Raw genomic sequence first — 13,404 nt, 5'->3', positions numbered from 1 at the left:
TGTTGAGGACTAAGTTGCGTGTATGTCATTGATAAGTACTCATTTTTCAAATGGTATTGAGGGGTGGCATTGTTCTGGTAGAGAGCGCTTTACGCTTTGATTGTAAAGGCATACCTATTGATTCAAAGACAAATGAAATCTGCTAACAATCTTGAAAGGGTTACCTTAGACACTAATTATATCCTTCTCTAAGAAAATGCTAGAGCAAACAACTGATCGAATTTTCTGATATTCTGATAATCTTAGTATGATACAAGTAGAACCTAAGTTGACTGTGCACATCTAACGTGTAACATATGTTCTCCTTTATTGGTAAAATTGGGGAAGAAAACTGTCAAGTCAATTTGTTGGTTCAAGTTAGATTCAGAAAATATTTTAGGAAGGAAGGATTTTTTTCTCAAAGATGCACTCTGTCTTTATAAAAAAGACAAGGAAGGAAGTCTTGCTTTAGAGTGCCTATAGTTCTGACACTTGTCTATCAGATGTAAAGGCATCCAGGAAAATAGTCTTCCATGAAAGAAACTTCACATCTGTGGATGCTGTTGGCTCAAAGGGTTTTTGGGTTAGAGACTGAAGTAAGACGGTGACATCCCTGGGAGGAAGTGGATCATGAAATGGGGGTCTCAATAAAAAGGTACCTGTCAAAAAGGCTTTGGATGCTTTTGAGGGCAGCAGTGAAAGTGTTACTGAACTCTATGTGGAAGTTTGAAATGGCAGCTAATTGTACTTTCATTGTGTAGTAACATGACTCAGCCATGAAAAGTTCTGAAAGAAATTCCCAAATTTTTCGAAGAGGTGCTGAAATGTGTCTAGTCCATTAGACAATGTCCAGATGAAGAAAAGCTTCCACTTGCTCTTTTTTTTTGTTGCATTCCTTTGAGAGGAAAATATGATCTGAACAACTGATGAAAGAAATCCTGGCATCTCTGACAATTGTTAGAGTTGGATAAACCATGTAGTTAGTTTTAGGCCTTGAAGTCCAGTAGAGGTAGCCCAGAGGGGTGAGTGAAGAGATCTGAGAATGGATCCTGCACCCACTGTGGGTGAACTAGGTGAGGCCAAAGAAAGGAAAACCACACCTGCCAAAATCAGAAGGGGACAATGAGGATTACTCTGGTCTTGCACTCCATTATTTACTGAATTAATCTGGTGATAAGAGAGATAGCTGGAAAGAGTAAAGGAGACTTGAGGACCAAGGATGGACTACAGCACCTCTTTGAGGGCAAAATTAACTACTACGTTTTTTTTTTTTAAGGTAAAAGCAAACGGGCTGCAGCAAGTTTGACCCTAGTGGCTGAAAGCTTTCATTGCCACTGTTTTGCTGAGAGACCACTTGTGAGCCAGCCACACAGTTTTGCTCACTCTGCCTGCCAGGATGATGACCCAGGTATATGCGCGAATACCAGAAGGCGGTTAAGAAGACAACGCCCACTGCCAGATTATCATGGCTTCTTGGCAGAGAGGGTACAATTTGTTAACACCTTGTTTGCTGAAGTACCAAACCACTGACATATTGTCAGAGTATGGTAATCACATCTTTGGGCAAATGGACTAGAAGTGCCTGCAACACAAGGATGACCACTGTTAACTCCAAGACACTGTTGTGACACAGTTGGCCTCCATCATGGACCACATTCCTTGGAATGTTCTCCATTCAAAATGCTTTCCCCACCCAAGAAGGGGGGTGTCTGTGATCACTGTGGCTCTGGGTACTGAATGACATAAGAGTGCTCCAAGTAACTGTATCAGATGAAATTCACCATAGAATGTTGCCCCTGCAGGCCTGTGTGATGAGTACTCTGTTGTGATGGGGATGAAGTTTTTGAGACCACTTCATGGCTAGTGTCCACTGTAGAACTCATGTGATATCTGACTAAAGGAGCCAGCACTACAGCCATTAGACCTAGGAGGTGTAATACCAGATAAGCCTGTGGTCTGGGATGATTTATCACTTGGAGAGCAACAGATCTGGTGATTTGGCACATACTGAGGGAAGTTTTGCTGTCTATGTGGCAACCTACGAATACTACGGATTGGGTAGGAGGTAGTTGGCTTTTGCTGTTGTTTATTAAGATGCCCAAGTGAGTTGACAGTTAAGGAATGACTAATGTGCTAGCAGTAGGTCCCTGGAGATTGCAGTTAAAAGCCAATAATATAGATACTGGAATACCTGGCTCCCTTGCAGACAGATAGGCTGTTACACCTGCCATTATCTTGATGAACACCTGGGGGGGGGGCTGTGGTGAGGCTGAAAGACAGTGCTCTGAACTGATAATGATCCACTCCCAACTGGAAACAGAGGAATCTCCTGGACTTATGCTGGCTCTTTATAGGACAGTAAGCATCCTGGAGATGTACAGATCAAGTCTACTTGTCCTTCCTGAGCATAAGTAGAATGGACTGTACTGTGATCACCTGGAATTTTTTTCGTTTCAGAAACTGATTCAGATTGCTGAGATTGAAATTGATCTTAGATCCCCGGTTGTTTCTGGCGCTAAAACTAACCTTTAATAGATTCCAGGCTCTGTTTGGTCTTGGGGGACTGGCTGGATGACTCTTGCCCAGCAACTTTAAAACATCCATAGCTGTGGATTCCAACTGATTGGGTGGAGTATAGGGAATAATTCTTTTTTTTTTTTTTGGGGGGGGGGGGTCCAAAAAGAGTACTGTACAACCTCCAGTAATGATCATAAGCACCCAAGCATTGGAAGTTATATTTTGCTAGGCTAAAGGGTGTGTGGACAAGAGTTTCCCAACTGCCTACAGAGTACAGCAGTTGGGCAAGTTTTCAGAGATGCTGATAAGGTTTCTTTTTTGAATAGTCCATGGAAACCTTGGCTTTGCAGACCACCTCTACCTCTTGGACGATGTCTCATGGAACTGCCTCTGCCTCTGAGATGCCTATCCCCAAGAAGTGTCCTGGTGAAAACCGTTAAGATTTATTGAACCACATTTTTCTTCCCCCTCTGATTCCTAGAGAAGGATCTCCGAGGAGTCAAAAAGTGGATTCCAATGTCAGACAAGGTCTCGCCATCCTGCTCACTCCTGGCAAGCATACCCATGACCTTTGGTCCAAACAGAGTGGAACCATCACAGCAAGCATTTATGAAGGACTTTTTAAAGCTTTCCACAAAGTTGCACAGTCGCAACTAGGCATGATGTCATACAGTACTACCTGTGCCAGCTGCTCAGGTTGTGCCCATCTGCTGCATCAGACAGTCTCATGGCAACATTCAATGATGACTGTAGGGTAGACAACTGGGTGTCAAGAGTTTGTCGGATATCTGCCAGTAAGTTACCTACCAGTGAATTTGAGAGTTCTTTAAACAAACCCTTCCGGAAACATGTCAAGTCAGCCATGTAGTTAAGTGCACGAAAAGAAAAGGTGGCTGAGCTAAAGTGCAAGTCAGTTTCCCCAATCTGTCCAAAGTCCTAAACTCTTTGTTATTGGGATGGATGGAGGAACTTTCTTCAGACAGTTTCCTTGTAGGGGCTTCTGGTGCTGCTATTACCACAATGTTATCTACACAGCAGGATCCTAAGCTCAGTACGTACTTTCTTTAGGGGCAACTAAAATTGTGTCTGGTTTTTTGGGAATGGGCTCTGCCATATCAGGCTCCTTCCAGGCTTTCTGAGTAATGAGGATGACTAATGCGTCAGGAGGCCGGACTATCCAAGATGTTGAAAGTTAGGACCCAAAGGCTGAGAAACACCAACTCATCAGGGGGAATTTCAGTGGACTTTCTTGAGGAATCGTCTCCCTCATCTAAGTCAGTGTCTTCGATAACAGACTCTGAAGAGGAGTCAATATGCTTCCTCCTCCAAGTCCTCTTCTGCAGAATGCAGAATGTGCCTTGGGACTCCTGACAGGGGAACATCAGAAATGGACATGGGACTCAAAAGCAGAGTAGTCTCAAAGCTTACAGGATCCATCTGTCTCTGTCTACCAGAATGTGAGGAAGTAGGAGCAGTCTTCAGATGGATGCAAACTCTGAGCATTTACCAGTTGGCTTGGTCCAGCCAAGACCCTCTCCACTGTCTCAAAAGTCAACTCAGCCAATGGAAAGAAAAGTTGCTTAAGAACTTACCATAACCATAGATGTCCTTCTCTTTCATGTTGCAGTATTCTGCATATGGATTTACCCATCTAGTCTCGCATACGTACGGCAAAGTATCCTAAAGTTTTCAGTCCCTCCTAGGTGCGCGAGACATCAGGTGTAGGCGAGTGTACATGGGCCATAAAAGTGACGTCGGCATGCACCAGCCCTCAGAGCTGAAGGCTCCAGTCAGAGCCAGTCCTAATACGGCAATGCCAAGTCATTGGCATCCAGAGAGGGAAAACATAGCTGATAAGAGGGGAAAGAGGGAGGGTAGGAATACTGCAACATGGAAAAGAAGGATATCTATGGTTATGGTAAGTTCTTACACAACTTTTCTATGTCCTTCTATTCCTATGTTGCAGTATTCTGCATATGGGTGAGTGCCAAAGCTCACTGAGAGGGGGTGGTTGGTATGGAAGCAGATTCCAGGAATCCATGCAGGATAGCCATAGTGAACCCTGCCCTGAACCTAGAAATGTGGTCTAGTTTGTAGTGTTTGGTGAAGGTACGAACTGAAGACCAAGTAGCTGCCTCCGGGATAGAGGAGGTGTTCAGGCCCTTGAAGAAAGTCCCTGAGGATGCCATGGCTCTAGTGGAGTGGGCTCTTACTGTACCCTGAAGGGGATTTACCATGGTATTGGTAACAGAAGGTAATGGCCCTGGAGATCCAAGTGGAAATGATCTGTTTGGACACAGCCTTCCCTAGTGCTCTAAGGTGGAAAGATATGAAAAGTTGGTCAGTCTTTCTGATAGACTTGGTGATGTGGAGGTAGAATCTAAGTTGTCTGTAAACATCCAGGTAATGAAGTACTCTTTCAGTTCTTCCTTGTGGGTTTGGGAAAAAAACTGTTAAGTGGATGGCCTGATTGAGAGACAGGTCATTGACTACCTTGGGCATGAAAGATGGGTTTGTCCTGTGGGTAAACCCTGTCTTTATGAAAGACAAGAAAGGGAGGAGTAGCCATTACTGCCTGGAGCTCTGATACCCTTCTGGCTGAAGTGATAGCCACTAGGACAGTCTTCCAGGTGCAAAGCTTTAGGGAAGCTTGATCAGCTGTCTCAAAGGGTGGGAAGGATAAGCTTTTCCAGCACATAGTTGAGATTCGAAGGAGGAGTTGGTTTCCGGGGGGGGGTCTGATATGCAGGACCCCATTTGAGGAAGAGCTTTGAAGGGAGTCTGCATGCCAAGGGGGGGGGGCATGGGTAGACATGCAGAGATAGCACAGGTGTGCCTTAATAGATGAGTAGGCCAAGCTGGTCTGAAGTAACTCACAGAAATAAGACAGCACCAGGGGAATGTTGCTGGTCAGCGGATCCAGCTGCTTATTTTGACACTAGGTAATGAACCTTTTCCATTTAGACACGTATGATTTTCTAGTGTTAGGTTTCCTGGGCTCCTGCAAGACAATGAACACGTCCTCATTGTAAAGGTGTCTGTATGGGATCAGAAGCCTATCCGCCACAGGGTCAGGTGTAGCAGCTGCCACTGTGGGGGGATTAGAGATCCCTTTTGCTATGTGAGAAGGTCCACTCTGTGGGGTAACTTGTGGTGATTGCCCTTAGACAACTGAAAGAGTAAGGGGAACCAATGCTGTCGTGGCCAGTAGGGAGTCACCAGCAAGATTTTCAGGTTGTCCTGCTGAATCCGTAGCAGGACCCTCTGAACGAGAGGGAAGGGGGAATGCATAAAGGTATTTCCTCTTCCATGAGACAGGAAGGATCTGTTGCCAGTGCCTGTGGGTCTGGTGTCCTGGTGCAGTATCCAGGAAGTTGCCTGTTGGTGGAGGCAAACAGGTCTATTTGAGGTGTACCCCATCTGTGGACCAGGTCCAGGAAGATATCCATGTGAAGCATCTATTTGTGATTGTTTGTGCTGGTTCTGCTCAAAAAATCTGCCTGGGAGTTGTGGAGAGGGGATGTATGCTGCTTTCAGGGTAATTCCCTGAGATGTGGCTACTTCCCACACTAAGAGAGCAAGCCTGCAGAGCAGGTAGGGCTTGGTTCCTCCTTGTTTGTTGATGTACCACAGGACTCTGGTGTTGTCTGTGTATATCAGAAGAGATCCCTTCCGGAGGAATGGAGTGAATGCCTGAAGGACTAGGAGGATTGCCCTCATTTCTCTGTCATTGATGTGTTCTGTTTTCTGTCTGTATATCCAGAGGCCTTGTACTTTTCCATGGCCAACAGTGGTCCCCCACCCCAGGTATGAGGCGTCTGTATGCATGACCTGAGAAGGTTGAGGTGGTTGGAGGGAAAGTCCTGGGTTGAGATTCACCTGTGCTAACTACCATAAGATCTCCTATTTTAGGCATGGAAGCAAGGGCACAATGTTATCCACTGGGTGGTTGTGCTGCTTCCAGACAGGGCGTAGGCACCACTGTAGTTTTCTCATGTGTAACCGAACTAGGGGTAGCATGGGGATGGTAGCTGCCATGTAACCCATAAGCTTGAGGTACTGCCTTGCAGTCAGTTGACAGGAATGTAAAATCTGTTGCAGGTGTTCTGTAAGAGAACTCACTTTTGCTGGGGGCAGGTATGCCTCCATCAAGTCTGTGCAAATTCTGCACCCTAAGAACACAATGTCAGGTTGGAGTGAGGCTGGACTTTGGGAGGTTGATTTGGAACCCAAGGGCCTGTAGGAGAGACACCATGAACTCGAGTTGGGTTAGTAGTGTTTCTTGGCTGGCAGCCTGTAAAAGCATGTCGTCCAGGTATGGGAATATTTATATCCCTTTTGTCCTGCAAAAAGCCATTACGGGAGCCAGGCATTTGGTGAAGACTCTGGGTACGGTTGAAAGTCCAAAAGGCAAGGCACAGAACTGCAAATATGAGGAGCCCACTAAGAATCTTAAGCATTTTGTGTGTGTGGGTTTGATGGGAATGTGTAAATAGGCATCCTTGATGTCTAGTGTTGCTAGGAAGCCTTTGTACATAATAAGGGGGAATACAGTTGGCAGGGTCAGCATTTTGAAGGTTGGTACCTTTAAGAAATAGTTGAGTCTTGAAAGGTCTAGGATGGGTCTCCAAGGACCTTCTTTTCTAGGAACCAGAAAAATTCTTGAGTAAAATCCTCTTCCAAATTGGGAGGGAGGAATTTTTTCTATTGTGCCCTGATCTACAAGGGACTGTAGTACTGGCAGCAGGAGGGGGAGTTGTTGAGCAGGAGGTTGTGGTATGCCTAGCCTTAATGAGTGGTTATCCATGACCGGTAGTAACCGTCTTGGAGGATGTAGAGGACCCATTTGTCTGCAGTGATCTGATTTTAAACAGGAAGGCAATGGGAAAGGCAAGCAGACAGTGGGATAGAAGCAGCTGATGGGGGAGGCAGGAGTGGCAGGTAGTCGGACACTATCTGCCCTGAAAGGGCATCCTTTGACTAGATGAGGAAGGTACTCCAGCTGAAGGATTTTTCTTTCTAGCTTGTCTGTGTCTAGCTTGAGGAACAGGATTGGAGTGCTTCCTGATAAAGTTTTCTCAGGATAGTTCCTGTAAAATTTAGGTACAGGAGAAACTAGCAAATGTTTAAGATCCTGCATCTCTTTTCCGTTTTGTTGTAGTGATTTGAAAAGTTCTGCTACTTCTGAGCTGAATAAGACAGCATTGTGAAGTGGTGCATCACTGAGCTTAGCTCTGAAATCATCAGGCAGGGGTATCAGCAAATTGCAGAAGCTGAAGCTGCTCACCTTACTGAGGATTCTGCAGCATCACAGCTACATTTAATTGAATGTCTTGTGACTTGGGACGCAAGGGCCAGTAGAGAAGACATGGATGATTTGGCTGAGGAGTCTGGAATGTCCTCCAGCAGTTTGGTGGCAGAGTCAAGAGGAGACAGAGTACTTTGCCATACAATTCTGGTTGTTAGTAGCTCTAAATGCCAAGGTGGATGAGGTGTAAATCTTTTTGCCTAACCTTTCCATAGTTTTGCTGTCTTTGTCAGCAGGAAGAATAGTGGTGGTAGGCAGGGGTTTAGAGGCTTTGTCTGTGGAGACAGAAATGGTAGCTGGATCTGCAGGAGGGCACTTGATCATGTGCTCAGCAGAATCTGGGACTTTGTACAGTCTTGTCAGCTCTACGCGGAGCAGGAAGTTGCGAGTCCGGGTTGAGAGATGCAGAAGAAAAGGCATCTAAAAAGGCAGGCAGTATAGGGGGAATGGCCGAAGGGCTAGGTGTTTCCATTTGGATGAGATCACAGTACCTCTTTTGTATATCAGACATGTCAGTGGATTCCCATTTGAAGTGTTCCTTCATTTTAAGGATAGTTTCAGAGAAGGTTACATCTTCAACTGGGGGATCTGGGTCTATAGATTCTTCTTCTGGGGATCCATATCCCAAGACTGAAGAAATTTGTGAATTGTAAGAGAGGGAATCATAAGAGAAATCTGAACAGATGTCCTCTTCCCGAGTAACCGTCTCTGCAGCTTGAGGCTTAGGACTAAGGAGAGGAGGAGAAGATGCAGGGGTAGAGGCAAATGATGTAGGCCTCAGGGCCATGAAAGCTGAGAAAAGGCTTTAGCTAAAGGCCTGCCAGTCTGGAATACTTTCTGCTGGCTGCGAGATAAGCTTCCTGTTTTCTTTCCTCTTGAGTCTTGCAACAGGCGTCTGTTTAGGAGTGGGCTTCAAAGTCTGAGGCAGGGATTTGGGAGGTCCCCCTGAACATGCTGGTTCCCCCCTGGCATCCAAAATGATCGTCGGAATAGCCTGTGCGGACATGCTGTCTCCCACCGGTAGCACGGCTTCCTCAAAGGTACTTGCGACCTCCGGTGCAGGGGATCCAGGTCCAGATCCTGAGACCAGGCTGATGTCAGCCACAGGTTGTGGATTTGATGGAAGAGGCTCAGCAAGCATTACAGGCCGCAAAGATCTGGTCTTCTTTTTTTGGCAGTTCAGAGGCGACATCCGATGAGCCCTCCATTCACAAAGCAAGTTGTTTCAGATGTTGGTTCTCCAAGTACAAGCTGGGTGCGTGCAAATGACTGCGCAACATTTTTGGAACGAATGCCTGGCAAACAGGGCAGGCCTTATAATCATGTGACTGTCTGAGACAGAACACTCATCACGGGTGTCTTTATGAGGGATCTGATGGCTTCACTGACATTTACCCTTTCTGGATGACATGAAAAGGCAGTAATACAAAAAGGACTGAAAAGGTCCGCAACGGGGTACTTAGCTTGAATCGGCCGTAAGTGAAAGCAGGACCACCTGGCATACGATAGTGTCAAATGCAGCACAAATGGGGCATAAATCCTACAAATGGGAAGCCACCAAACAGTAGAGACACTGAGTATTGGTCTTAATGGGGTATTTTATGTCCACAAGACAAAAACTTTAAAACCTGTTGACATCAGAATTAACTATAAAGATATAAATAAATGTTGAAAAGAAATTATGTACTCACCATAACGTTCCATCGGTGCTGTCCATTTCTCGACATATGGGCTCAGTTCCAAGCACTGGAACAGACTCTGCCACTACTACAGCTCATGGTAGCCAAAAACTCTCGAGCATAACCCTTACCCATGATGCTCCTCTCCCAGTTACCTCAGATCGAGTTTGTAGAAAGACAGAGTGAAAAACCCAAAAAACTTCATACAGACCATATCAGGAACCATATAATAAATGAGTGACATATGCCAATTACCTGTTCCACCAAAAACTTCCAAGGCAGGGGGAAAGAGGGAAGGGACTCAAGGATAAATGAAAACGGACACAGATGGAACATTATGGTGAGTACATAACTTCTTTATCTGATGTTGTCAATTTTCATTTTATCCTCGACATATGGGATAGAGTCCTCAGCTACCTTAGACCTTGGGAGGACTCAAGGAAGGATATTCCTGAGCACCACAGAACCAAATGAAGCTCTTCCCCTGGAGACCAGATTCAATTTGTAATGAAATTTATGAGGAAAAGCCCAAGTTGCTGCTGCACAAATATCCATATTAGCTCTACACCGAAAAACTACTGAAGTAGCTACAGCTCTTTCAGAATAGGTGTGTAAAAGCCTAGGCACATTAATTTTCTTTTTATTACAAATAAAAGAAATACATTCTTTGAGCCATCTGGCTAGTGTCACTTTGCTCACTGGTTGGCCAAATCTTGTACATGAAAATTACACAGTTGGTCAGATTTTCTTAAATTCTTAGTTCTGTGTAGTTAGAAACATAACTGTGAACATCTACTAAATGTAAGCATTATTCACCTTTGTTAGCAAATTGGGAAAAATACTGGTAAATTAATATTGGCTGACTGATACTGATCTCTGACACTACCTTAGGCAAAAAGGAAGGATTGGTTCTCAGTGAAACTCTATCTTAGTGGAAAATCAGAAGAAGGTCTACATAAGGCTTGTACTTCTGAAATCCTCCTGGCAGAAGTTATTGCCACTAAGAATACAGCTTTCCAGGATAAAAACTTTACATCACATTCTGCTGATGGTTCAAAGGGAGGATGAACAATGGTTTGTAACACAGTCTAAATCTCAAGGTGGGGTAGATCTTTGTAAGGGGGTTTTAGCAAGAGCGTTCCTTTCAAGAAGGCTTTGCAAAACTTATGGGAAGCCAAGGAGTATTCTTTGAAACCATTATGTAAATTAGAAATAGCTGCTAATTGAATTTTGATGGCAGACTGAGAAGCACCTGCATTGAAAGGTGAAGCTAAAAATTCTAGGACTTTATCAATGGACACTGCAAAGTGATCCATTTTGTTGTCACAAGCCCAAAAGGTAAACCAAACTGTCAGCTTGAGGTTCATAATGTTCGGATGGAGTAGTCCCTCTGGATGGGACAAAAGATCTGGAGCAGGGAAAAGAATCCAAGGCTGCTGAATCAGATAAGGCCAAAGAAAAGGGAAACCATATCTGTCGAAGCCAATAAGGGGCAATGAGGATTACTTTGCTCTTCAGTCTGACAGCTCTCTGTAGGAATTTCGGAATTAGATGAATTGGGGGGAGAGGCATACATAGGTCCAGAGGGCCAAGTGCATAGAGGAGCATCTCTCGGTGACTCGCCTGGAGAGGGATCGGGCAAAGTAGTTGCTGCACTTCTTCAGACACTATGCAAAAAGGTTACAGCAAAGCTGACCCCACTGATGGAAAATGTCACATATGGATTGAGACACCACTTGTGAGGCAGGAGAACACATCCGCTCAGTTTGTCTGCTATCAACACTGGTACTCCCTGGAATATGCACTGCTAAAAGAAAGTGGATGGAAGAGATTGCCCACTGCCACCCTCACAGAGCTTCTCGACATCAGTGGTAAGAATTTGTTCCCCCCTGCTGATGTACCAAATTACTGACATACTGTCTGTTGGAAATGCAACTGCTCCCAAAGGAAGAGCAGTTTAAAAGGCTTGCAATCCTAAAAGCACTGCCCTTAGCTCCAGGACATTTATATGCAAGTTGGCCTCTGGGGGTACCAAATGCCTTGGGCAGTCTTGCCCAGATAATGTCCCCCCCACCCCATCTGGGAGGTGTCCGTATTCACTATGGCTTTGGGTTGTAATGGGACAAAGGGCAGTCTAGAATCATATTTTTGGAATGTATCCACCAGGCTAAATCTTTTTTTGCAAAGACTGGTGATCAAAATCCAGTCCGACATGAGTTGGTGCAATACTGACCATTGAGACACTAGCAGCCACTGTAGTATTCTCATGTGATACCTTGCTAAGGGAATTAGAGTTATTGTTGCTGCCATAGAGCCTAGTGCTTGTAGGACTAGACGAGCAGTTACTTTCCTGCTGCTGATTATTTTCTGGACCTGAACTCTAATTTTCTGTAATCTCACAGGGGGAAGAGAGGCTACGGAAGTTCAAGTATTCAGAAGCGCTCCTATGAACTCTAAATTCTGAGTTGGGGTCCACTTTGATTTTTTTTCGTAATTTACAGTTGCTTACAAATATGAAGTACGTGGTCTCTTACTTCCATCAATTGATGCCTGGTCGGAGCAGTAATGAGCCAGTCGTCTAGATATGGAAACAGAATCCCTGCAGTCTCAAGTGAGCTGCTGCTACTACTGCCACACATTTGATGAATGCACTGGGGGGCTATGGTGAGATCAAAGGGCAGAACTCCGAACTGATATTGACTGGCTCCCAAGCTGGAAGTGGATGAAACTTCTGGATCTTTTGTCCATTTTTATATGGTAATATGCATCCTGAAGATCTATTGAGTAAATCCAGTCATCCTTTGCCAAAAATGGAAGAATGGACTGCACAGTGACCATACGGAATTTGGTTTGAAGAAATAATGTGTTCATTAAACTTAGATTCAAAATTGGTCTAAAAAGAATCTTAAGCGAATTCCGGAGTTTATCTGGTCTAGTGGGACTTCATGGATGGCTCTTCTTTCTAGCAGTTTTTGCATTCTAGAACTGCTTGTTCCCTCTGACTAAGTGGAACATCTGGGATTTTCTTACATACAGGAGGAGGAAAGGAATTATACAGCCTCTGGATATGATCCTCTGCTCCCAAGTATCTGATGTTATTTGCAGCCAGGCATTTTGGTGCAGGGATAAGCGTCTCCAGACTGCCTCCAAAGGAAGACAATCCGGCCTCCTTTCAGGACAGCTGGAAGGGTTTACCAGGGAAAGAATCCCTGAAACCCTGGTTCCGCAGGCCATTTCTGCCATGTGGATGGCGTCTTCCATTAAAGTTCCCCCCTCTGCCCCTGGGGGGACTACCTCCCTTGTGTGTCCTGAAAAGGCCCTTGGGACTTTTGAACCACATTTTCCTACTACCTTTTTGATTCCTGGAAAATGATAGCAGGGGAGTGAAAAAACATATGCCACAGCAGAAAGCGTCTTTTCATCTTTCTCACACCTGGATAATGTTTCTTTAACTTTTGGGCCAAACAGGGATGATCCGTCAAAGGGTGCACTGATGAACGAAGACTTAAATGGTTGGACACAGTCACATAGGTACATCTAGGCATGTCTCCTAGTGGCAACGCCTGAACCTGTTGCTCTGGTGGTCCCTTCAGCTGCATAAGCAATGAGCCTCATGAATGAGACACAAAGTCCAGGGTAGCCAACTGGGAAACTACCTTTTCTTGGACTTCCTCAGAAACTGTTCCTGCCAGGGTATTCCAATACCACTCCTCGACTAGATCCCTTTGTAGGCTGATAAAATGTGCCAAAAAATTCTAAGACCTTAAGCAAAAGTCGATGGATGCATAGACCCGCTTTCCAAATCTATCCATCACCAGAGACTCTCTGTTGGGTAAATGGATACAGGAACTCTCCTCGGTCTGTGGCTGCTGCCATGACCACGGCATCAACAACCAACCCTTTGTCCCAGAACTGTCTCTT

The 13,404-nt window shown here is 45.0% G+C and overlaps 1 protein-coding gene across 1 annotated transcript in view; it reads right to left on the bottom strand.

Annotated features, from left to right (window-relative positions):
* Window positions 1-13,404, bottom strand: part of KIF1C (kinesin family member 1C) — a gene marked incomplete in the record, with an annotated part of 1,373,479 nt that overhangs the window by 244,876 nt on the left and 1,115,199 nt on the right.

The sequence above is a fragment of the Protopterus annectens genome, chromosome 7.part0 (genome assembly GCF_019279795.1).
Source record: "Protopterus annectens isolate FY-2018-M chromosome 7.part0, PAN1.0, whole genome shotgun sequence".
NCBI classification, from domain to species: domain Eukaryota; kingdom Metazoa; phylum Chordata; order Ceratodontiformes; family Protopteridae; genus Protopterus; species Protopterus annectens.
Note: the sequence above shows the minus strand (reverse complement) of the source record. Positions and strands in the feature narration are given on the sequence as shown.